We start from the raw sequence: 27,879 nt of genomic DNA, 5'->3' as shown, positions 1-27,879 counted from the left end.
TCTCCTTTACCGCAACTGCTACCCCACCTTTCAATTGCAAACCACTGGTTACATACATCCGATATCCTTTCACCCTCAACACACTACCAGCCCTGTGATTATGCTCTTGCAAAAAGCATATGTCAACATCAAACCGCCTTAAAAACCACTCAAACCAAACTTTCTTGACCTCAGTCTTAAGTCCATTAACATTAAGCGTGACACATCTGAAAATTACAGAAGGGGCGGCTTTCCCCTATGCCTCTGGGATTTACCCACTGCACTTTTCATATTACGTGTTCCTTTGCCACTCGAGTTTTCCTGTGCAATCACTTCCCCCCTCCCTTTCCCAATTTGCAACTCAGGCACACCTCTACCACTATGTGTCCTCGGCTCCACAACCGCTGCCCATGACTTCTTCCCCGGCCTCTGCCCTGGGGTAATGACCTCATCTATCTCTGATGCCGCAGTTCGTTTCCTAGAACTCACACTTACACACATATCACCCTCAGACAATTCCTCCTGGTGTACCTCCACGGCCACCACATGCTCCCGCCCAATCTTACTCAAGTCTTCCTCAACAATTTGTTGTCCCTCCAAAGTTCCAGCTTCACATGAACTGAGGACACCTTTTGCACAGGGTTCCTCCTCATCCAAAAAATCCTTGATCACATCTGCCAATAACCCATCCTGGATTGAAGCTTCCTGGACGAAAGTCTCCTCAGATGTCACCTTCAACTCCCCCGACGCCCCTGGGAGAGTGACACATGTCTCCGCCGCCGCCACCTCCCGGTCGACCTCTTCGCTCCAGAGGTCATTCCTCCGGCCTCCCGAGGCATCAGAGCCAGGCACCAAATTACACGACTGTTGAATCACAATTGGAGTGTCGAGAATTCGAGAAGCCCGCCTCCTAGGACACTGGGCTGCCATGTGCTCATAAGAGCTACATAGACGACATGTTTTCCTTTGCCCAGCATAGTACACATAAACCTGTGTTCTACAACCGATCATCGTAACATAGGATGGTATAGGCCTTGTTAAGGTCATTTTAAGGGTGTAAGAACCTTCCGGCATTCCTTCATATGGACCATCCCTCCACACCCCCATTGTTGCAGAATGCACTGTCCCATAACTTCGAAAAAACTCCTGCAGGCCATAAGCCGTAGCCTCGAAGGGTACATTCCGTACCTTCACCCATGTGAAGTACTTAGAGACGTCATGTAACACAACATCCATCGTTGAATTCACACTCATGCGTTGTTCCTGGTAATGCTCGACAATTCTTGTGTAGTAATCGACTCGTAGAAATTTCACAAAGATTCTTGTTAAACCATTAAGGGCGACGCCATACAATTCCTCGTTGGGAATACCATATGTATCCCTGATGATGTTAGGGAGAAGGACGTTCATCGTATCTCCACTTAACGTACCACGAACCAGCTCTATGCAGATAGTATTCACTCTCCGTACTGTATGTTCCGCCATGTTGATATCCCAATGAGCAGCGCACGTCCTCACTACTCAATGGTTGTTGCTGAACTAAGGTAGCTCGCCTGAAGACAGCAGAGGGGTGCCGAGACAACCTCACTCCACCGTGGTCAGGCAGCGAATGGTATATATGGATATTTTCTACTGATACTGGAGTCTGGAATCTTTACCGGACAACATCTTTGAATCTAGCCCATTTCTATCATTCATAATCTGGTAATTATGACTGTTTCATCAGGCACATTAAACAGAATAGGCTCAAGGTTTCAACAGAGGGCAAATAGGGTGAGAGGAGAATGGTCACAGCAGTAGTATCATACTAGCCACTCCCAGGACTAGACACAGCTGTGGGGGCAGCACTAGGCAGAACAGTAGGGAAAGCATTGGGGACTGAGAAGTTGGGATACCATCTCGTAGGATTCTAATTCTTGGTGTATAAAGAAGGGATGATGCACAAAATATTATAAATAAATGAGGGAGTATAGGAGTAACATGGATAGTTAAAAGAGATTAAAAGTTATAGATATTTACCGATACTTAAATGGTTGAGATACACGTGTTATTCTTAGATATATTTTACAAATACACGATGATAAAGTTGGGGGATATCACTAGAGAGGCAGAAATGATACAAATACCTGGAATATACTCTTGGAGTCCACACAAACAGAAGTTCACCAAATCATGCCATACACACTGTGCTAGTCCAACCCTGACACGCCTTCACTAGTCCTACTAGCTTCTGGTAGAGATGGTCACTACCACGAGAAGAGGCTATACTTTGTTCCTACAGGCTGGGATCCTACACAGATTCCAAGAAAGACGAAACGATTAGCACTTTCGGCAAGCCTATCTTTCCTATCGGCCGACGAGATACTGAAACCAGGATATGAACTCTTACTGTAAGGAACTAAAACCTAAATTTCTGACTCTACAGTTACCCTAGCTGAGGCAGGAGTCAGTCTGTAGAGACGTGCGAGAACTGTCCACAGTAATTATACCTAACAACAGACATAGCTTACTCACCAACGATATTAACATAGCAAGCATAGTTTAATACATCTGTGGTGGCAGTATAACAGACATCTTTAATCACCATTGATAATAATAATAATAATAATAATAATAATAATAATAATAATAATAATAATAATAATCTTTATTTCTACAAGAACATGTACAAGGTATACAGTCCTAGCTGACATCAATGACATACTACTATATAGAAAGCCCCTTGTTATGCACAGCATTTCCCGCAAATTAGGTCAATTTTGTCCCAGGATGCGACCCACACCAGTCGACTAACACCCAGGTATCCATTTTACTGATGGATGAACACTGGACAGCAAGTGTCTTAAGGGAACACGTAATAATGTTCCAGCCAAACATAACCTGCGAACCAATGATACCAATATAGCAGATAATCATACAAGCCATGGATACCAACATTAGAAAAAAAAATTACATCTCAGTGATAACAACATAGCATACGTATTTCACACCATTTATAAGTGATACAACATTACAATCATAACTTACACACTTACGATTAATGCCAATTTAGCAAACATACCTTACTTTTCAGTAAAGCAAATACAGCATACATCTTTACACATGACCAGTGATGCCAGTATAGCAAACACAATTCACACACCAGTGATGCCAGTATAGCAAACACAACTCACACACCAGTGATGCCAGTATAGCAAACACAACTCACACACCAGTGATGCCAATATAGCAAACACAACTCACACACCAGTGATGCCAATATAGCAAACACAACTCACACACCAGTGATGCCAATATAGCAAACACAACTCACACACCAGTGATGCCATTATAGCAAACACAACTCACACAACAGTGATGCCAATATAGCAAACACAACTCACACACCAGTGATGCCAATATAGCAAGCACAACTCACACACCAGTGATGCCAATATAGCAAACACAACTCACACACCAGTGATGCCAATATAGCAAACACATCTCACACACCAGTGATGCCAGTATAGCAAACACAACTCACACAACAGTGATGCCAATATAGCAAAAACAACTCACACACCAGTGATGCCAATATAGCAAACACAACTCACACACCAGTGATGCCAATATAGCAAACACAACTCACACACTACTGATGCCAATATAGCAAACACAACTCACACACCAGTGATGCCAATATAGCAAACACAACTCACACACCAGTGATGCCAATATAGCAAACACAACTCACACACCAGTGATGCCAATATAGCAAACACAACTCACACACCAGTGATGGCAATATAGGAAGCTCAACCACTAGTCATGAGAGATTAAGTAATTTTCCTGAAGTCGCACTATATACTCAGATTATTTGTCATATTTTGTAGTGTTTGTTCAGTGTCACACATGTCAGCACAAGGGTGTAGAGTGCGTAACATGTCAACACATGTTAACACAAGGGTGTGGAGTGTGTAACATGTCAACACATGTTAACATAAGGGTGTAGAGTACGTAACATATCAACACATGTTAACACAAGGGTGTGGAGTGTGTAACATGTCAACACATGTTAACACAAGGGTGTAGAGTGCGTAACATGTCAACACATGTTAACACAAGGGTGTGGAGTGTGTAACATGTCAACACATGTTAACACAAGGGTGTAGAGTGCGTAACATGTCAACACATGTTAACACAAGGGTGTGGAGTGTGTAACATGTCAACACATGTTAACACAAGGGTGTAGAGTGCGTAACATGTCAACACATGTTAACACAAGGGTGTGGAGTGTGTAACATGTCAACACATGTTAACACAAGGGTGTAGAGTGCGTAACATGTCAACACATGTTAACACAAGGGTGTGGAGTGTGTAACATGTCAACACATGTTAACACAAGGGTGTGGAGTGTGTAACATGTCAACACATGTTAACACAAGGGTGTAGAGTGCGTAACATGTCAACACATGTTAACACAAGGGTGTGGAGTGTGTAACATGTCAACACATGTTAACACAAGGGTGTAGAGTGTGTAACATGTCAACACATGTTAACACAAGGGTGTGGAGTGTGTAACATGTCAACACATGTTAACACAAGGGTGTGGAGTGTGTAACATGTTAACACAAGGGTGTAGAGTGCGTAACATGTCAACACATGTTAACACAAGGGTGTGGAGTGTGTAACATGTCAACACATGTTAACACAAGGGTGTAGAGTGCGTAACATGTCAACACATGTTAGCACAAGGGTGTGGAGTGTGTAACATGTTAACACAAGGGTGTGGAGTGTGCAACATGTCAACACATGTTAACACAAGTGTGCAGAGTGTGTAACATGTCAACACATGTTAACACAAGGGTGTGGAGTGTGTAACATGTCAACACATGTTAACACAAGGGTGTAGAGTGCGTAACATGTCAACACATGTTAACACAAGGGTGTGGAGTGTGTAACATGTCAACACATGTTAACACAAGGGTGTAGAGTGTGTAACATGTGAGCACATGTTAACACAAGCGTGCAGAGTGTGTAACATGTCAACACATGTTAACACAAGGGTGTAGAGTGGGTAACATGTCAACACATGTTAACGCAAGGGTGTTGAGTGTGTAACATGTCAACACATGTTAACACAAGGATGTAGAGTGTGTAACATGTGAGCACATGTTAACACAAGTGTGCAGAGTGTGTAACATGTCAACACATGTTAACACAAGGGTGCAGAGAGTGTGTAACATGTCAACACATGTTAACACAAGGGTGTGGAGTGTGTAACATGTCAACACATGTTAACACAAGTGTGCAGAGTGTGTAACATGTCAACACATGTTAACACAAGTGTGCAGAGTGTGTAACATGTTAACACAAGTGTTCAGAGTGTGTAATATGTCAACACATGTTAACACAAGTGTGTGGAGTGTGTAACATGTCAACACATGTTAACACAAGTGTGCAGAGTGTGTAACATGTCAACACATGTTAACACTAGTGTGTGGAGTGTGTAACATGTCAACACATGTTAAAACAAGTGTGCAGAGTGTGTAACATGTCAACACATGTTAACACAGGGGTGTGGAGTGTGCAACATGTCAACACATGTTAACACAAGTGTGCAGAGTGTGTAACATGTCAACACATGTTAACACAAGGGTGTGGAGTGTGTAACATGTCAACACATGTTAACACAAGGGTGTGGAGTGTGTAACATGTCAACACATGTTAACACAAAGGTGTAGAGTGTGTAACATGTCAACACATGTTAACACAAGGGTGTAGAGTGTATAACATGTCAACACATGTTAACACAAGGGTGTGGAGTGTGTAACATGTCAACACATGTTAACACAAGGGTGCAGAGTGTGTAGCATGTCAACACATGTTAACATAAGGGTGTAGAGTGTGTAACATGTTAACACAAGGGTGTAGAGTGCGTAACATGTCAACACATGTTAACACAAGGGTGTAGAGTGTGTAACATGTCAACACATGTTAACACAAGGGTGTGGAGTGTGTAACATGTCAACACATGTTAACACAAGTGTGCAGAGTGTGTAACATGTCAACACATGTTAACACAAGTGTGCAGAGTGTGTAACATGTTAACACAAGTGTTCAGAGTGTGTAATATGTCAACACATGTTAACACAAGTGTGTGGAGTGTGTAACATGTCAACACATGTTAACACAAGTGTGCAGAGTGTGTAACATGTCAACACATGTTAACACTAGTGTGTGGAGTGTGTAACATGTCAACACATGTTAAAACAAGTGTGCAGAGTGTGTAACATGTCAACACATGTTAACACAGGGGTGTGGAGTGTGCAACATGTCAACACATGTTAACACAAGTGTGCAGAGTGTGTAACATGTCAACACATGTTAACACAAGGGTGTGGAGTGTGTAACATGTCAACACATGTTAACACAAGGGTGTGGAGTGTGTAACATGTCAACACATGTTAACACAAAGGTGTAGAGTGTGTAACATGTCAACACATGTTAAGACAAGGGTGTAGAGTGTATAACATGTCAACACATGTTAACACAAAGGTGTGGAGTGTGTAACATGTCAACACATGTTAACACAAGGGTGCAGAGTGTGTAGCATGTCAACACATGTTAACACAAGGGTGTAGAGTGTGTAACATGTTAACACAAGGGTGTAGAGTGCGTAACATGTCAATACATGTTAACACAAGGGTGTAGAGTGTGTAACATGTCAACACTTGTTAACATAAGGGTGTAGAGTGTGTAACATGTCAACACATATTAACACAAGCGTGTAGAGTGTGTAACATGTCAACACACGTTAACACAAGGGTGTACAGTGTGTAACATGTCAACACATGTTAACACAAAGGTGTAGAGTGTGTAACATGTCAACACATGTTAACACAAGGGTGTACAGTGTGTAACATGTCAACACATGTTAACACAAAGGTGTAGAGTGTGTAACATGTCAACACATGTTAACACAAGGGTGTAGAGTGTGTAACATGTCAGTACATGTCAGTACGAAAGAGTATAGTATGTATAATGTCAATATATGTCAATACAAGAGTGTAGTATGTTACCATGTCAACACAAGGTTAAGTTTGTGTTCTATGTCAACACAAGGTTAAGTTTGTGTTCTATGTCAACACAAGGTTAAGTTTGTGTTCTATGTCAACACAAGGTTAAGTTTGTGTTCTATGTCAACACAAGGTTAAGTTTGTGTTCTATGTCAACACAAGGTTAAGTTTGTGTTCTATGTCAACACAAGGTTAAGTTTGTGTTCTATGTCAACACAAGGTTAAGTTTGTGTTCTATGTCAACACAAGGTTAAGTTTGTGTTCTATGTCAATATTTGATATTGAAATCTTAATAAAAAGCCAACATTATTTTTTATATAGCGGAATGTAAACCAAGTATTAGTTACACGTAGTTATCACTGTTAACACGTAATTAACACTGTTAACACGTAGTTATCACTGTTAACACGTATATTATCACTGTTAACACGTAGTTATCACTGTTAACACGTAGTTATCACTGTTAACACGTAGTTATCACTGTTAACACGTAGTTATCACTGTTAGCACGTAGTCATCACTGTTAACACGTAGTCATCACTGTTAACACGTAGTTATCACTGTTAACATGTAGTTATCACTGTTAACGCGTAGTTATCACAACACGTAGTCATCACTGTTAACACGTAGTCATCACTGTTAACACGTAGTCATCACTGTTAACACGTAGTCATCACTGTTAACACGTATTTATCACTGTTAACACGTAGACATCACTGTTAACACATAGTCATCACTGTTAACACAGTTATCACTGTTAACACGTAGTTATCACTGTTAACACGTAGTTATCACTGTTAACACGTAGTTATCGCTGTTTTCACGTAGTTATTACTGTTAACACGTAGTCATCACTGTTAACACGTAGTTGTCACTGTTAACACGTAATCACTGTTAACACGTAGTTATCACTGTTAACACGTAGTTATCACTGTTTTTACGTAGTTATCTTTGTTAACACTTAGTCATCACTATTAACACGTAGTTGTCACTGTTAACACGTGGTTATCACTGTTAACACGTAGTTATCACTGTTTTCACGTAGTTATCACTGTTAACACGTAGTCATCACTATTAACACGTAGTTGTCACTGTTAACACGTAGTTATCACTGTTAACACGTAGTTATCACTGTTAACACGTAGTCATCACAACACGTAGTTATCACTATTAACACGTAGTTATCACTATTAACACGTAGTTATCACTGTTAACACGTAGTCATCACTGTTAACACGTAGTTATCACTGTTAACACGTAGTTATCACTGTTAGCACGTAGTCATCACTGTTAACACGTAGTCATCAATGTTAACACATAGTTATCACTGCTAACACGTAATCATCACTGTTAACAAGTAGTCATCACTGTTAACAGGTAGTTATCACTGTTAACACGTAGTCATCTTTGTTAACGCATAATCAGTGTTAACACGTAGTCATCACTGTTAACACGTAGTCATCATTGTTAACAAGTAGCCATCAATGTTAACACGTAGTCATCAATGTTAACAGGTAGTCATCATTGTTAACAAGTAGCCATCAATGTTAACACGTAGTCATCAATGTTAACAGGTAGTCATCATTGTTAACAAGTAGCCATCAATGTTAACACGTAGTCATCAATGTTAACAGGTAGTCATCAATGTTAACATTGTTATTAGTTACATGTAGTCATCATTGTGAACCAGTATTACTTCCATAAAGTCATCAGTGTGAACTAATACCTCCATGTAGTCATCAATGTGATCTAATACTTCCATGTAGTCATCAATGTGAACTAATACTTCCATGTAGTCATCAATGTGAACTAATACTTCCATGTAATCATCAATGTGAATTAATACTTCCATGTAGTCATCAATGTGAACTAATACTTCCATGTAGTCATCAATGTGAACTAATACTTCTACGTAGTCATCAATGTGAACTTATTATCATTAGCTAAATGTAGTAATCAATGTTAACTTAGTTATAGTTACTTCCAGTTATCAGTGAATGTTTAGTAATGGTTACTTCCAGTTATCAGTGTATGTTTAGTAACAGTTACTGACAGTTATCAGTGCATGTTTAGTAACAGTTACTTGCAGTTATCAGTGTATGTTTAGTAACAGTTACTTGCAGTTATCAGTGTATGTTTAGTATCAGTTACTTGCAGTTATCAGTGAATATTTATTAACAGTTACTTCCAGTTATCAGCAAATGTTTAGTAACAGTTACTTCCAGTTATCAGCAAATGTTTAGTAACAGTTACTTCCAGTTATCAGCAAATGTTTAGTAACAGTTACTTCCAGTTATCAGCAAATGTTTAGTAACAGTTACTTCCAGTTATCAGCAAATGTTTAGCAACAGTTACTTTCAGTTATCAGTGAATGTTTAATAACAATTACTTGCAGTTATCAGTTTACAAAAATTCATTATGTACCGTAAATAAAATCTGGAGGACGGACGCGGAAACTCTTACTTTACCTCTTAATACGTTCTTGTATCTCTCTATTATTTCATACATTTAAACCACCGCTGTTGACACATGTTATTGTTGACACATATTATTGTTGACACGTTATTGTTGACACATGTCATTGTTGACACATGTGAATGTTGACACAAGTGAGTGTTGACACATGTGTTTGTTGATACGTGCTAGTGTTGACACATGTGATTGTTGACACATGTTAGTGTTGATACACACATGAGTGTTGACATACTTGTGGTTGTTTACACATGTTAGTGTTGACACATGTGAGTGTTGACACATATGTTAGTGTTTTCTTTGGGTATTACCTGGTAACTGACGTTAATAAATCACACATCAATCAAGTCCACCAAAAATTCCAGCCGTCTCAAAATTGTGAAAACAGTTTCAGTGTTCACCTCTGTTAGATGTCTGTGTCGACACTTAGCTCTTGGGCTCAGGTCCAGACACTACCAGGGCTCTGGGTTGGTGGAGACGTCGCCGCGTGTGCTTGCCAGGTGACCTTATGGTTAGGATACCTGGTTGATGAAGGGGATACCTACCCACACTAAGAAGCCTGCCTAACGTAACCTGTACAGGTGCCATGATTAACACTGGTAAGCTGCAAGGCAGTCGGTGTTCCATCTTGGGGTGGTCGCCATGTTGGGTGGTCGCCATGTATGGCAACACTAGGTCACGTTTCTTCCACTCCCTTGTGAGCCCGTTGTAACTTTAGGATCCACTAATCACTTAATCGGGTTCCTGGGACTAACACTGTGATCATCGATTATTAAACAGGAGATGATCGCGATACCGCATAGGGCTGCATGCGAGAGCCCTGATGCCTATTACCTGTGTCCTCTTCCTTGAACACCGACTTCCCTTCTTCCTACATTTGAAAAAAAAAACGGTCACTGGGCAGAAGGTTGCCATATATGACCAAAATGTAGACACAGAGTTTCTCAAGATATGTAGGAATGGCAGTACATTCATGACATTCTTAAATAGGAGATTCTAGCTGAATAATAATAATAATATAATAATGGTATCTTTATTTACTACAAGTACATACACAGGGTATACAGGCCTAACTGTCATCAATGACATACTACTGTATACAAAGCCCCTTGTTATGTAGAGCATTTCGGGCAAATTAGGTCAGTTTTGTCCCAGGATGCGACCCACATCAGTCGACTAACACCCAGGTACCCATTTTACTGATGGGTAATCATGGACAACAAGTGTATGGAAACATGCACAATGTTTCCACTCTTGCCGGGAATCGAACCACGAACCGTCAGAGTATGAAGTGAGAGCTTAGCCTACCAGGTCACGAGCCACGAATGAGACAGGATCAAGTCTTAGGACTTGTGTGTCAAGGAATGTTATGTTACATTTAATCTCTCACAAGGAGACGAAATAGATAAAGAGGGGAAGAGGGGGAGTTCGGTTAGGCTCACCCTCTCTCTCTCTCTCTCTCTCTCTCTCTCTCAGGGAAAACCTCTTTAAGGGGGGCTCCTTGGCGTGGTGAAGAGCCTCTTGGTCTGAGGAATTGGAAATGTTATTCTCCTTCCTAAGCCCGAACCTAATTACCCCCCAATCCTCCCCTTCCCTATCCCATCCTCCCCATCCTCTCCTTTTTCCTTTCCTCCTCCTCCTCCCCACCCCTCCCTTTTGACCTTCCTCTTTTTGGCCTTTTGGATTTTTCTCACAGCCACGCTAGTTCCTTGGTAGGGGAAAGGGTACCGGGGTCCATCCCATTCCGTTGAGGTTCTTGGTGGTGGCGTAGTTTGCCGTGGAATCTGGATCCCTTGGGGATGTCCCGATCCCTCTCTATCCCAGAGTGTGGCTTTGGGTGTCTTTCGGGCGACGGGTGTATCTCTGGAAGCCACTTTTCGGATTCCAGGGGTGGTGGCCGGTGGAGGTATGCTTTGTGGTGGATATCCGGCCGCCCTCTCTTTTGTCCACCGAGGTAGCTCAGCAAATGTGAGGTTGCTATCCTGGATTGCTGGTTTACTGTCATGAAGGGTAGGGTATGGCATGGGTTCCATGCTGCATCTGCGCTACTAGCGGTGCTGAGGTCCTCTTGGGCGCGGAGGGCGATTTCCGGCCCTTTCATTCCTCCTAGGAACTATTCCTTCCCGCTCCCCCCTTTTTTTATTCTTTTTTTTATTTTTATTTTCTTTTCTTCTTTCTTTTTTCTTAAAAACAAAAAGCAAAGGAGTAACCTAACCATGGAGAATCCAGTCCATGAACCTACTACCCCCGGGCCCCTTCTTGATACCGCACCCCATTCTGACCCTGCCTTGTTTTTTGACCACTCTTCGGACACTCCTGATGCCCCTATACCTCTTGCTGGTGCTGTTTCCTCACCCGCTTCAGGTACCGGGGCTTCCACTGACTCCTTCGATTTATCTGACCTCTGCTCTCCTTTGACTATGCTTCCGGCCTCTCCCTCTACAGTATGGCGATTTTCGAATCGCCAGCCCGTTTCACGTCAGACCAACTCCTGTCCTACTCCTAAACGCCAACAACAATCTCCTGTGGATGTTACTTCATTACCTTCCCATTCTACTCGGAAAAGACCGACACGTCATGCACTCCCTCTCCACGCTCAGTTTCGGACCACACAATGGACTAAATTCTTTACTTTAAGACCGACTTCTTCTTCTGCCTATCTTTCTGACCATAGTATTGGCAAAGCGCTCCTGCTACCGCTCTCAAGAGCGATACGTGCATCATCACTGTCCAGAATGCTACCCAAGCTCATGATCTTTCTCTCCTTTTGCATATCGATACTACTACTATCACTATTGAAAAACATCTTTCTCTCAATTCTTGTAGTGGTACTGTCATTCTGCCCCATACAATAGTCCAACAGAATTTCCAGTCATGCAGCAATGACATTCTTGAACAGCTGGAACTCCAGGATCTCCCAATCCTCAAAGTAGACACTTATGTCCTTACTGCCCGCGGGCAGAGACGATACCCTTGCAATGTGGCTCGATTAACTTTTGACAGCTGTGAACTCCCGTCCTCTGTTTATGTCGGGGACATCGGTTACAAGTTCGAAAGGTGATACCTACACTGCAACAGTGTAGAAATTGCTGGTGTTTTGGTCACCCAGCGAAATATTGCAGATCTATAGCCGAATGCCCAGTGTGGCATGCAAAGAGTACGTAACCTTCACTCGGCGCATGTACACACCCTCATTTACAGGCTATCTCCCCCAACCAGCGAACCAGGTGACTGAGAGTTGACGATGGGGCCCCGTCGTTCAACTAGTAACCAGGTTCCAGCCAATAAGAAGATGGTTTTGGCAATTGCAGAGGTTATGTGGGTACCACTCTCCTGTCTGCCCTTGTCATTCCCATTCTAGAGCTGGTTGAAGCACGGTCTGCTCTCTTGTGGCTTCTATTCTGCCATGCTTACCGTGGAGTGCACTAATACCTATCACTGTACATAGTATATATAGTGTACATATTGCTGTTCTAAATTGGTGAAGGATAATACAAGTCAAAACTTTTCTGCTGTGCTTATTTTGCTCCCTTTACACCCAGGATAACAGGCCATTTGGACTCCTGGGTTGTAATATGGGTAGCCTGTCCAAGAGCTGGAGCTGGACTTAGAGAAAGGGTTGAGCCTAGGGTGAAGCTGGTAGCAGGAACATTGTGCAGCTTGCTGTCTGGCATTGCATTAGCTTTGCCAATGCTTTATAAATTTTGCGTGTTAGTTGGTTTGCTATGGTCAGCCTTGGTATTGTGTGATCGTTCAACAGCTCGCTACTAGCTTGTTCAGTGTGCTTGCTTCGCTACGGTCAATCTTGTAGAACAGTGTGTAGCTTGCTGTCTGGCATTGCTTTACAAATTTTGTGTCAGTTGCTACTAGCCTGTTCGGTGTGAAGAATTTTGCAGTCAGCTTTGCTATTGCTTATCCGCCTTGTATGCGTATTCTGCAATCGTACTGTGCATAGCTAAGCATGTTCTGCAAATTAACGTGTTACATTGGGGTATTCTGTAATCATACTGTGCATAGCGAATAACTTGTACATTGTGGTATGCCACCAAGACGAGTCAGACGTCTGGTGTCGGCATATACTTTGTATAACCTACCTAAATTGTCCCTACAGCGTTGTTGGCAAATTGCTCGTTCCATTTGCATTAATTACGAACGCACTCTCACAGTTGCGCAACTGCGTTCACTGATTACTGACAAACTTCGAGAAGAAGAGATGGCACATCAGACTCCTCCCTTTACGGGAGCTGGGGCAAAAACTACTAGGTTCTCACAGGAGGAAGATGATATATCGACGGAGCAAAATAGTCAGTATAGTGCAGCAGGGTCGTCTCAAGGTGAATCAGCGGCGTTGGCACTTGAGCTGGCAAAAATCAATCTTGAGCAGACTAGGGAACAGAGAGCATTTGCAAAAGAAGAATTTGATAGGGAAAGAAAGGAGGCAGTTTTCGCATTCTGTAAATGATTTTAGTTTACAGAAAGCAGTACAGCTTGTTCCCCACTTCAATGAGGCCGAACCAGAACAATTTTTCGAAAGCTTTGAAAATTAGGCTCGAGCCTTGAGGTGGCCGGAACAGCATTGGGCTTCGTTGGTTCACACAGCATTGTTTGGTAAGGCACAGGAATTTGTTAGTGTTAAATGACACTGAATTTTCTGATTATCAAGTAGTGAAGACCACAGTTTTGGGAGCATATACCTGTATCCCAGCTAAATATAGTAAATTATTTAAATTGGGCAAGCGACAGCTTAGTAAATCCCTGGTTGATTTTGTGCGACAGCAGACCAAAGCTTTTACCAGCTGGTATAAAGGAAGTGGTGTCGCAACTTTTGAGAATCTGGTGCAGCTTATTCTGATCGACAACCTGCTGGAGTCTGTGGGACCAGAGGTTTGAGTCTTTCTGCAGGATCGTGACTTAACCACTGCATTGGAGGCAGCCAGGTTGGCTGATACCTTCAAAACTAACTGCTCCTTGTCCGAGCGGTCCTGTCTCTTTTCAACAGCCTGGCATGAGCAGAGATCGTCAACCTTGGAGAATGAAGCGCCAGCTGGAGGGAGAACGTCTACATCAGCCAACTAAGTCACCTGGTGAGCCACGCTTCTCAGCTTATGGTCCACCTGCTGAGAGACAAACTACTCAACATAGTGCATCTCGACAAAACAGTATTCAGAGAGACGTCAGCCAGAACGACACCAGTTGCAACGTCAGCAGGGAGTAAAGGGCAAGCCTGTCGTCTGCTTCCTCTGTAACAAAGTAGGTCACATCTGTCCCAACTGCCCCCACAAACCCCAACCCATTGGGAAAATCTCTAACATCCCTAGTAACATGTCCCAGAGAGAAGTAGAAAAAGGGACTGCCCCTTATTATTGTAAGAGTTTTATTTCCCTTCAGGAAAACTCAGACACAACTGAAGTCAAAACCTTTAGAGGTACTGGAGCATATTGCTCACTTATAAGAGGGAATATTACCCCTTTCAAAGAACACTTCCTTGAATTCCTCTGTTTTATTGGAAGCATTTGGAGGAGCTGTATATTGTCCCTTTGCATAAAATTTATGTACAGTGCAAATATTACACTGGGTACTTGAATGTGGGTGTATCTGAAGGATTCCCCATGAAAGATGCCATGTTATTACTGGGTAATAACATTACTACTGCTAGTGTGTCCTGAACCTATAATAATTAATTCTTCTCCGGTGTTGGCCATAACTCGGGCAACATCCCAAGGGTTGTCTGGCGAGAATGTTGACCTATCCTTGGACGACTCCGATCTCGGAATAGCCACATTGTTTTACTAGGCACACCGGCCGGAGCCTCGTAAATCAAGTGAACAGACCCCGATCAAGCCTTCCTATTCCCAGGTTGCAGGATTGCCAGATATCTGTTTCCATGCCCGAGGGACTGTCCTTCCAGGAGGAACAACGAAAGGACCCTTCTTTAAAATTCGATTTTCAGGCAACCATGGGTAAATCCTCTTTGGATCATCCAGTCAAGTATGAACTTAAAAACGATTATTTGATCTGCACTGAGACTGGTAAGGAGATAGAGGGCTGGCAATTGTCTGACAGGTTAGTGGTTCCAACAAAGTTTAGACCTCAAATATTGAATATAGCTCATAATACTTCATTAGGTCACTTAGGAATTACTAAAACCTTGTATAGAATCACAAAAGAATTTTCTTGCCAAAATTAAAGCAGGATGTGAAGAATCATATCAGGTGTTGCCGAGAATGTCAGCAAGTAGGGAAACCTGGACATTCCATTAAACCTGCACCTCTCCAACCTATACCTGCTGGTGGAGAACCTTTTGCAGATTTAATTATAGATTGTGTAGGTCCACTACCTAGATCAAAGTCGGGAAATCAGTATTTATTTACCATTATGGATAGTTACCAGATATCCTGAAGCAATTCCCATGCGCAGTATTAATACTAAAGCTATTCTCAAAGCTTTAACAAAATTTATTTCTTGTTTTGGCATTCCTAAAACTATTCAAAGTGATCAAGGTACTAACTTCACTGCCAAAGCATTTAGGGAAGCATTAACTAGGTTAGGGATAATCCACAACTTATCCACTGCCTATCATCCTCAGTCCCAAGGCGCCTTGGAAAGATTCCATCAGACGTTAAAAACCATGTTGAGAACCTTTTGCATGCATTTTCCTACAGACTGGGATGAATCACTACCTTTGTTGCTGTTCTCAGTACGAGAAATGGTGCAAGAGTCTACCGGGTATAGTCCGTTTGAGCTGATCTTTGGTCCTCTTCGGGTGCTCAAAGAAGGATGGATGAGAGAAGACGTTAGCTCAACACTCTACAACCCGTCTTCAAGGTTGCAGGTGGCACATCAGTTAGCCAAGGCTAACCTAAAGACAGCTCAAAATAAGATGAAACAGAGGTATGACAGAAGTGCACAATTCTGCTCCTTCCATCCAGGAGACAAGGTGTTGGTGCAGGAACCTATACCTGGCCACACCTTGAAAGCTAGATTTACGGGACCTATGCAGATTGTAAGTAAATTATCTGATGTAAATTATGTGGTAGCTCCTCTTGATAAGACCTCAAAAACTAAAACCTACCACATTAATCAGTTAAAATCTTTTCATACACCAGATAAAGTCCCAGTAATGACTCTGTCCTCTACGTCTTAGGATGACTCTGATTCTTTGCACTCTATTTCTGAAATTAATGTTAAACTTTCAAACTGTCCTTTTCAAGGACCCTAGCTCTTTAATGGAGGGACTATCTGAAACGCAAGCAACAAGTTTAACTGAGCTTCTACAGTCATATCCTAATATTTTTTCGGATGTGCCGAAAAAATGTACGTTAGGTTATCATGATGTAGATGTGGGAAACTCTAAACCTATTAAACTCTCCCCCTACAGAGCTAATCCTGAAAAGCAGAGGCTACTTCAGCAGGAAGTAGAATTTCTGTTAAAGCATGGTTTAGTGGAGGAGTCATCTATTCCATGGGCATCACCGTGCATCCTTGTTAAAAAGGCTGATGGAGGGTTTCATATGTGTACAGACTACCGTAAGGTGAATGAGGTCACAATCACAGATGCTTACCCCCTTCCTCGTCTGGATGATGTAATCGACTTTGTGGGTAAGGCTACTTTTGTGTCCAAGTTAGATCTCCTTAAAGGTTACTATCAGGTACCTTTAACAGATAAGGCAAAGGAAATCTCTGCCTTCGTAATTCCTTCGTAACTCCCCCTCTTCATTCCAGAAACTTATCCATCAGGCTATTAAAGGACTTGAAGGCATGGCAGCATACCTGGATGATATTGTTGTGGTGTCTGATACTTGGGATCAACACCTATTTAGACTTAAGGCTCTTTTTGAGACCTTTCAGAGTTCCCATTTAACTGTTAATTTATCTAAGTCTTCCTTTGGCCAGGCCATGAAGTAGGTAGTGGTAAAGTTGCTCTTACACTTGCTAAAGTTCTTGCCATTAAAGATTATTCAGTTCCTCATGAGAGGAAATCTCTTCAACGTTTCCTAGGCATGATAGGATTTTACAGAAGATTCTGTAAGAATTTCTCAGATATTGTAGCCCCTCTTACCTCTCTTACTAGTCACAAAGTTCCCTTTAATTGGACCCCAGAATGTCAAAGTGCTTTTGATAAAGCAAAAAGATTATTGTGTACTGCACCCATTCTTTTGTCTCCAGACTTCTCCAAACCTTTTTCATTACAGGTTGATGCTTGTGAGTCTGGGGTTGGGGCAGTACTATTGCAAAACGAGAACGAGGAGTTGCAGCCTGTAGCCTACTTCTCAGCCAAGTTCCAGCCACACCAGAGGGCTTACTCTACCATTGAAAAAGAAACCCTCGTGCTGGTACTGGCTTTGGAGCATTTCGATGTTTGTGGGCCAGACATCACAGGTGGTTATCGTCTACAGTGATCACAATCCTCTGGTATATCTCCAAGCCATGAAGTACCACAACACAAGGCTCATGTGTTAGGCTTTAAGATTGCAACCCTACTCTCTCAGAATTAAATATATTGCTGGCAAAGAAAATATGTTGGCAGACTCTTTGTCTAGTCTAACTATATTATTTAATTATATATATTAGGTTAGGATGTTAAATTATTTGTGGTAACCCCTTCCAAGCTCTTTTTTTTTCCTCTGGTGTGGTTTTATTTTTTTTAGTTAGGGGGTGCGGGTTACCGTCCGCCTGTATCTTGGACCTAAGCTAGCCCGACTGTCTGCTGTCTCGCTCTGAGTTTAGGGTTTGGCTTTTTGTCACAAGAAAAGCTGAGGTCTATCTAAGAGTTGGATGGTTGAGAGGAAAGGCAGTCCCATTATTTTGTGCCATGGTGGCACGGTTACCACTGGGAGGTGGCAGCCTAATCCTGAGCCTTCTTGGGGTGGGGATGTGGCATGCAAAAAGTACGTAACCTTCACTCGGAGCATGTACACACCCTCATTTACAGGCTATCTACCCCAACCAGCGAACCAGGTGACTGAGAGTTGACGATGGGGGCCCCGTCGTTCAACTAGTAACCAGGTTCCAGCCAATAAGAAGATGGTTTTGGCAATCGCAGAGGTTATGTGGGTACCACTCTCCTGTCTGCCCTTGTCATTCCCATTCTAGAGCTGGTTGAAGTACGGTCTGCTCTCTTGTGGCTTCTATTCTGCCTTGCTTACCGTGGAGTGCACTAATACTTATCACTGTACATAGTGTATATAGTGTACATATTGCTGTTCTAAATTGGTGAAGGATAATATAAGTCAAAACTTTTCTGCTGTGTTTATTTTGCTCCCTTTACACCCAGGATAACAGGCCATTTGGACTCCTTGGTTGTAATACCCAGTCTGTGGTGCCGACGACCATTCTAATACGTCTTGCAGTCAACCTCCATCCTGCCTTAATTGTAATGAGGCTCACCCTTCGTACTCTCGCCGTTGCCAGGTCTACTTAAATGAGCTTGAAATCCATTGCCTCAAAGAGGCAGGTCTCCCCTATGCTATGGCAGTTTCTCATCTCTGCCTCCAAGGGAGACTACCCCGTGTTTCTTATTCTCATGTTTCAAAACGTCCCCCTACTTCTGGGGTCCCATCTTCTGCTGCCTCCTCTGTTGTTACCCTTCCCATAGCCACTCCGGTACCTAATCCTTTTTGCTGTCCTGGGCTCTGACATCTCGACTACAACTCGTATCATCGCATCCTTACTCGCAAGCCCCGGTATCGACAAGACCTCGTACGACACCTTATACCAATCGCCCCTCTACTTCTCAGAAGTCCAAAAAATCCCCATTGCTCAAATCTTCTTTGCCCCCTCCTTCCCTTCTTCCACCTCTGCATTTTACCTTTCCAGTCTCTGTGCCTGGTTCTTTCCCTCTCTCTGGCTCTATTACAAGTGTGGAGGTTCACCCTCCTCGTACTATGTCTTCCACCCCTGTCCCCTCCCAAGTTTCTCCCTCTTCTACCACCTCCTAGGTTTCTGCCTCTTCTGTCCCCTCCCACACTTCTCCAGACCACTACACTCTTTCGTCCCCCTCTACTTTGGTACAGTCCATTACTGTCCCAATCTTTACTCACCCTCCTTCTACCTCCAATGTTGTCTCCCATACATCTTTGAATTCAGAAACACTTGAAGCCATTTCAGAATATATTGCAGAGACTAAACCTTCAATGGACACTGATCCACCTCCTGTTCCTTCTCTTCCCTCTCCTCCATCTCCACAACTCCATTCTTCGCAATGCTCCGTTCCTTCGCTGCTTGAACATCTTCCGATGCCACCACACGTTGACTTTTCTAACCCCTCTAGTCCATAGATGCCCTTCCCTATGGATTCCTGGTATTTTCTTCATTGCCAATCATGGCCTATTTACAGTGGAATATCCGCGGCGTCAGGGGTAATCGGGGTGAGCTTCAGATGTTGCTTTCCAGGTTTTTCCCTGTTGGTGCTTGCTTACAAGAACCAAAATTACTCAGCTGTTTTCCAACCTATCTCAGGCTATAATTTATTGTATTCTTCAGATCCTTTCTCAGATGGGACCTTTAATGAAAGTACCCTTCTTCTACACAATGATATTCTGTACTGTCACCTATTTGTCCATACCTCGCTGCATTACACTGCAGCCTGTATCCACTTGAATAAGTGGTCTACAATATGTTCTTTATATCTCTCTCCTTCTCGAGCATTTTCTATCCCAGATTTTGCCTTTCTTGTTTCATCCTTACCACCACCACTTCTGTTACTTGGTGATTTTAATGCCCACCATTTCCTCTGGGGGGGGTCTCATTGTGACTCACGTGGCATCCAGTTGGAGGCTTTTCTCGCCTCTCACCCCCCTCCATGTTTTAAATATGGGTACTCCCACCCATTTTGATCCTCGTACTCATACACTCTCTTGCATCGATCTATCAGTCTGCTCTTTCTCCACTGCACTAGACTTCACCTGGTCTGTTCTACCGGACTTACATGACAGCAATCATTATCCAATCATTCTTACTTCTCCTTCATATTCACCACCTTTCTGTAGCCCTTGCTGGCAATTTGATTGGGTAAATTGGGACCTTTACTCGCAACTCACTGCTTTTAGTGAGGTTCCTTCTTCATCCTCCATTGATGAGCTCCTACATCTCTTCTCGACAGCAGTTTTCACCGCAGCTTCTCATTCTATACCCCAAATCTCAGGCAGGCATTCTCAGAAGTGTGTGCCTCGGTGGTCTCCTGCTTGTGCTCGTGCAGTAAGTTTGAAACGCGCTGCATGGGGCAGATACCAGTACAATAGAACCGATGAGAGACTTCTTGATTTTAAGCAGAAGCGTGCGATCACTCGCCGTGTCATCTATGATGCTGAACACACTTGCTGGAGAGATTGTTTCCACCATCACCTCTGCTTCCTCTATGAGTGCAGTCTGGGAAAAAAGTGAGGAAATTGAGTGGTAAGTACTCTCCTGACCCGGCTCCTGTTCTACGGGTCACCGGTACTGATGTAGCAAACCCTCTTGACGTTGCCATTGAAATTGGCACTCATCTGGTCCGTATTTCCTGGGGGCTCCATCTATGCCCCTCGTTTCTTTCCTCAAAGTCTGCCAGAGAGTTAGTACCCTTGGACTTTTCTTCTCTCAGAGAAGAACAGTATAATGTGCCTTTTACACTTCAGGAACTGGAGGCAACACTCTCAGCTTGCCGATCATCGGCACCTGGGCCTGACGACATATTCGTATGTTACGTTTACTTCAGTCAGCCCTTGTAGTCCTCTTACACCTCTTCAATCTTATTTGGGCACAAGGAGTTCTTCCCCTGCTGTGGAAATCTGCCATTGTTCTCCCTTTCCGCAAGCCGGGTACTACAGGACATGATGCCTCCCACTATCATCCCATCGCTCTTACTAGTGCAGTTTGTAAAGTGGTGGAACGTCTGGTAAATCGAAGTTAAATGTTGTATTTAGACACACAACAGTCTCTCCACTAGTCAATATGGCTTTCGCAAGGGCTGTTCTACCATAGACCCCTTACTACGCTTGGATATGTATGTTCGTAATGCCTTTGTGAATAATCACTCTGTTATTGCCATATTTTTTGACCTTGAGAAGGCATATGACAACTTGGAGGTATATTTTGGCCCGATCCCACTCCATAGGCCTCTGAGGCAATCTACCATCCTTCCTTAAGAACTTTTTAACTGACAGACATTTCCGTGTTTGAGTCAATAATGTGCTTTCCCTGGACTTCGTCCAAGCTGCAGGTGTCCCTCAGGGATGTGCTCTGAGCACAACACTTTTTCTCCTTGCTATAAATGATTTGGCCTCTGTTATTCCATCCAATATTTGGTCATCACTCTGTTGATGACTTCACTATTGCTTGTGCAGGCACTGACTGTCATCTAATTACAGTTTCTCTCCAGCATGTGGTCGACTCTGTTTTCAATTGGGCCACCACGCATGAGTTTAAATTTTCCAGTACCAAAACTCACCAAATTACTTTCACTAGATGCTGTGTCATCTCCGATCATCCTTTGTACCTCTATGGCTCCCGTATCCCTGAACGTAATAGTCAGGCTTCTAGGCCTTCTCTTTGACCGTAGGTTATCCTGGAAACCTCACATTACCTCTCTGAAGGCAACTTGCCACAGCCAGCTGAACCTTCTTAAAACCCTTGCTCGTCTTTCCTGGGAGCTGATTGTCGAACTCTGCTTTGCCTACATTCAGCCCTCATTTTATCGAAACTCGATTATGGTGACCAGATTTATTCAGCGACCTCTCCTGCTACTCTAGCCTTAACCCCATCCATCACCAAGGATTACGTTTATGCCTTGGTGCTTTTCGCTCTTCCCCTGTTGAGAGCCTCTATGCAGAAACGAATGTTCCATCCTTGTCTGATCGCCGTGATGCCCATTGCCTTCGCTACTATGTACGCTCTCACGATCTCCGCAATCCTTCCATTTATAGAATTGTCACCGATATTAGCAGACATTATTTGTTCGCTGCCCCTGTTTGCTCCGTCCCTCTTCTCTTCACCTACATTTGCTCTTGTCTTCCCTTCAGTTACCACCTTTATATGTTCATGTAGCATCTCAGTTTTCCCTACCCCTCTGGGAAGTTCCAGCTGTTCGGGTCTGTTCTTTCTCACTCCCTTGCTCGAAAGCCCAACTGCCTACGGTGGCTTCCCGCTCTCTTTTTCTTGATCACTTCCACTCTCATTCTCATGCCATTGCTGTGTACTCAGATGGCTCTAAGTCTTCAGATGGCGTTGAATTCGCAGCAGTGTTTCCACACAGCGTTGTGCGAGGGCATTTACTATCTTCGGCTTGCATTTTTACTGCTGAATTGTATGCCATTCTTGCAGCACTTATTTGTATCGCATCTATGCCTGTGTCATCATTTGTGGTAGTCTCAGACTCCCTTTGTGCTCTACAGGCTATACGAAAATTTGATACACCTCACCCCCTAGTTCTCCGTATCCAACTTTGGCTACACCGTATCTCTACCAAGCATAAAGATATTGTTTTTTGTTGGGTCCCTGGTCTTGTCGACGTACAGGGCAATGAACAGGCAGACATTGCTGCGCGGTCAGCAGTACATGACCTACCAATTTCATATAGAGGTGTTCCATTTCTGGACTATTTTGCTGTAATAGCTACCCTCGTTCACACCCATTGGCAACAACGTTGGTCAACTCTGCTCGGTAACAAACTTCATTCTATTAAACCGAGCATAGGTTACTGGCTGTCTTCTTTTCATCAGTGCCGGGGTTGGGAGACTACTCTCCCCTGCCTTCGCATTGGCCACACTTGTCTTACTCATGGGTATATCATGGAGAGGCACCCTGTTCCACTCTGTGAGCAGTGTCAAGTTCCAGTATCGATTGGCCACATTCTGTTAGACTGCCCTCTTTATCAACGAGCACGCAGAATTTACCTCCGTCATCTCTGCTCTAATACTCTCTCTTTACCTTCCCTTCTTGCTGATGGACCCTCCTTTAATCCTGACTTTCTCATTGATTTCTTGACAACGACTGATTTACTCCACAAACTCTGATGATGATACCTTTCGCACTCCCCTCAGCCCTTTCTACCTCAATCTCTTGCTGCCCTCTACCCTTTCACCATCCACTGCCCCGCTGTTCTCCATAACCTATTACTCATCCATCTCCCTTTTGCCACCTGATACCCTCACTTCCTTCCTGCCCTGCAGCACTGTATAGCCCTTGTGGCTTAGCACTTCTTTTTGATTATAATAATCTCTGGGGAAATAACTTTCTTTACTCCACTCTTCGTAGTGAGAGTCAAGAACTAGTGGAAAATTCTACAAGTGTTGACACACGTTTTGAAATGCACATGAGTGTTGACAAACATGTGAGTGTTAATGCACATGTGAATGTTGACACACATGCAAGTGTTGATGCACATGAGAGTGTCTGCTGTCGGCTGTCTACTGACATCGAGTGGTAGAACAATGAGACCACTTCTTGTCTTGTGTTGTAACTACTCACTCATTTTGTGTTGTAACTAGTTGTTACACAGAAATGTGGGATACCTGGAGGCTAGAGCCTTGTCTAAGTGCAAAGGTAAAAGTTGCACACATCTCAGGCATAAACAGGCCACCCAGGGCTATCCCAGTCAAAACAGAAAGCGCTAAACCAGCATTTGTTGCTTCAATGGGTTGGTTAACAGAGGGTTAGGCAAAAATCCTAGTTAGGAAGATATATATATTTATTCGTCATAACACTATATACACACTCTAGAAAACGCCTTTATATATCTCCTATTCTAAATGCCCAAACAAAAAGTGGAGCACAAGAAGAGGGTGGCTGGAGAGTCCCGGAAAACATAAACACTTAGCCCAGCAATGCCAGGCCTTCCCTACTCCAATACCAACTCCATTTCTTATTTCCTCACTCATCCCACCGCACCCTGGCCATGTCAGAGCCTAAGTGACCCTGCAGGTAAACCATAGAAGAGCCTATGGCTTGAGTTAGCTAAACAAAAGGAGTACAAAACTACAAAACTTAGCTTAAATACACGGCATCTCCAATGCCAGCCTCCATGCCATGCTGACCACATGTGACTGCCCAAGCCATGCTTACTTGCTAACCCAAACACTGTTGGAAAATACATCCCTGGCAGGTTTTCCTTACAATTACCATTTAGGTACCTTACAGTACCCCCAAATGCACATTATGAATTATAAAATTATGCTTTACAATTTTAACATTCATACTATTATGGCACCCTTCTCTACTGTATATACATTACAATGTCATGCAGAACCCTGTATAACACCCCCACCCCCGGACCATAGGTCTCGCTCTGCTAGCGGGATCCCTACGGACACCGCTAGGCACAAGGAAAAAGAAAGAAAATAAATCCCACACTAAGGTCTGAGGCAACAGACAAAATGATAACTGGGGAATGACCACCATATAATCACAGTCTTTTGGTAGTACAAATATGCAATAATAACAAACTGAGGTTACTAAACTGCAGACCTGTGAAACTCGCCAAACATAAAGATGATCAAGTCCTATGCCAAACGAGCCCACAGTCATGCTCTTAGACAATTGTTAGGAAAAGGCACCATCACAACATAGCACTGGCCAGGCACTGGCATTGATGCATTTTACCTATACATCAAACAACCTTATAAACGAGCAAGTTAACTTTGCACATAAGTGCCCCTGAGGAATGCCGTTTTATGAAGTAACACCAAAGCTCAGTATGTTGCAAGGCAGACCAAACTATATGCGACACTAAAAAAAAAAAATTGAAACAGTACATTTTCCAGAAGTAGCGCAAAGAAAAAGAAAGAAAAATTTTACACGTTAAATTCTACTTATAAAGAAATATCGCATTATCACCCCCATCTCACAGCAATCCTTAGTAAGCAAAAATGGTTCCCCATGACACACCTCTGCGAGAATCAGGAGAGCACAGGAGGGAGAAAATATCAGGCCTCCTCCAAAAAAAAAAAAAAAAAAAAAACGGGTGGATAGTCACATAAATCTTGTTGGCAGGACTGTGGCCGTAAATCCCTGGAGTCATCACTGAAGACCACCAAAAGGTGGACCTTCCAGGCCGACACCTACATGTCATTCCAAGGACCCTTGAGTCACCTCAGTGGTGATCCAAAAAGGAAAAATTAAAAAGAGTCCTGGAGAAGCAAAACACCTCGGCTTAAGAGACATGACCCAAAAAGTGGAGGGCATCACCGCCAGCCCCACATTCACTAAAACTTTTAGGTCCAACAGTCCCTATACCAACATAAAACAGAGGAGAGGCGTACCAGCCAACACCTAAAAAACGTACCTTACCTAGGCATGGTACGTGATGTGACTACCCCCACTGATACCCCCCGCTCCAGCTCAACCTGCTCTTCTTCTTTGGGTGGTTCAGGGTTACATCTACTGCAAATCGCTGCAAAATAAGAACAGATAAGTGATCTATACACTACATCGTGTACTTTAAAAACAAGACAAGGCATCAACAACGACATTCTCCACTCCTTTCACATAATGGATCACAAGATTAAGGGGTTGGAGGAACAAGGCCCACCTCGTGAGTCTCTGATTGTGGTTACTCATTAAGCGAAGGAAGCGTAAAGGATTATGGACACTGTACACAGTTATAGGGTGAACTGATGATGATATATACACCTCCAAATGTTGCACTGCCAACACTAAAGCAAGAGCCTCCTTTTCTACGGTGGCATAATGTTGCTGGCGTTTCTTCAGTTTTGCCGAAAAGTAGCTGACTGGCAATAATTGTCCTGCTGCTTCTTGCAGTAATACAGCCCCAACACCAGTATCACTGGCATCCACTTGTAGAGAAAATGGCAATGTGAAATTAGGACTAGCCAGCACAGGAGCACTAGCAAGTAGAGCTTTTACATGTTCAAATGCTCTCTGATACTTCATATCCTAGACAAATTGGGCCTAGTCAGGTCAGTGAGTGGAGAGATCACCTTTGACAAATTTGGACAGAACTTTCTATAAAATGTTACCATGCCCACAAAACGCATAACCTCCTTTCGGTTCTTTGGAACAGGGTAATTGTCTATAAACTCCACCTTGGCATTCACTGGGGCCACTTTCCCCTGGCCAATAACATGTCCTAGAAAAGTTACCTGGGCTTGTCTGAAAACACTCTTTGCCAAATTAACTGTGAGCTGAACACCAGCGAGCCTAGAGAGAAGCTCTCTAAGCTGCCTCACATGCTCTGTCCAACAGTCGCTAAAAATAACAAGGTCATCAAGATAACATTTCACGCCCTTTAGGCCACATGTAACTTCCTGCATTCTGTGTTGAAAACAGGAGGGATCGTTACAAAGCCCAAAGGGAAGAACCTTGTATTGAAAAATGCTCATCTGGCATTACAAAAGCAGAGATGTCACTGGCACGTGGGGTTAAAGGTATCTGGTAATAACCCTTCAACAGGTCTAACTTACATATTTAGCTCCTCCCACTGCATCAGTGACATCATCCATTCTAGGAAGAGGAAAACAATCAGCCTTAGTTATTAAATAACCTTACGGTAGTCAGTGCACATCCTCATGATGCCATCTGGTTTGGGAACCATCAGACAGGGGGGATACCCACTCACTCTCACTTGGTATTATTAAATTATTGTCAAGTAGAAGTTTCACCTCCTTCTCCATACTTTTTCTCTTTTGTGGGTTCATTCTGTAAGGGACCTGCCGAATTTGTTCAGCTTCCCTTATGCTGATATCATGGGGCTTTAGGTTGCTTACATGAGGGATATCCCCAAACAAATCCTCAAAATTCCAGAGAAGGTGAACCATCTCAGCAACCCTTTCCTTACTAAGACCTAACATACATTGTGAAGGGTCTTTTAACAATGCCCTGTTAGTAAGGTGTACATCTGTGGCTCCCTGTGCATCAGTGTCCACCCCTGGGTCACCTACTATATTAACACATGCCACACCTCTTTGGTGGTACCTTTTCAGCTTGTTTATATGCACCACCTGTTCAGACGTTTGCTGCCCAGGTGTGTGAATTCTGTAATTTTAATCTGTGATCATTTCCACCACCTTGTATGACCCACTGAACTTTGCTTTTAAGGCATTACCAGCACCGGCTCCAATGCTAGTACTTCCTCTCCCACTTCAAAGGTACAGGGCACAGCCTTGTGGTTAAATTGTTTCTTCATCTTGGTTTGGCTGATGCGAGAAAATCCTCTGAGGGGGCAGCCTTACAATCCTCACCAAGCCAGTGATCCTTCAAAATCGTCAGTGGTCCCCTTACCTGTTGACCATAGATCAGTTCGAAGGGACTATAGCGTAATTAGTCCTGAAAGCTGTCCTGCACGGCAAATAAAAGGAAGGGGATACCCTCATCCCAGTCCTTTCGGTACTGGGTACAATAAGCACGCAGCATAATCTTGAGAGACTGGTGAAAGAGC

This window comes from Cherax quadricarinatus, chromosome 5, assembly GCF_038502225.1.
Source record: "Cherax quadricarinatus isolate ZL_2023a chromosome 5, ASM3850222v1, whole genome shotgun sequence".
In the NCBI taxonomy this organism is placed as follows: Eukaryota; Metazoa; Arthropoda; class Malacostraca; order Decapoda; family Parastacidae; genus Cherax; species Cherax quadricarinatus.
The sequence above is the reverse complement of the archived record's forward strand: the minus strand, read 5'-3'. Positions refer to the sequence as shown.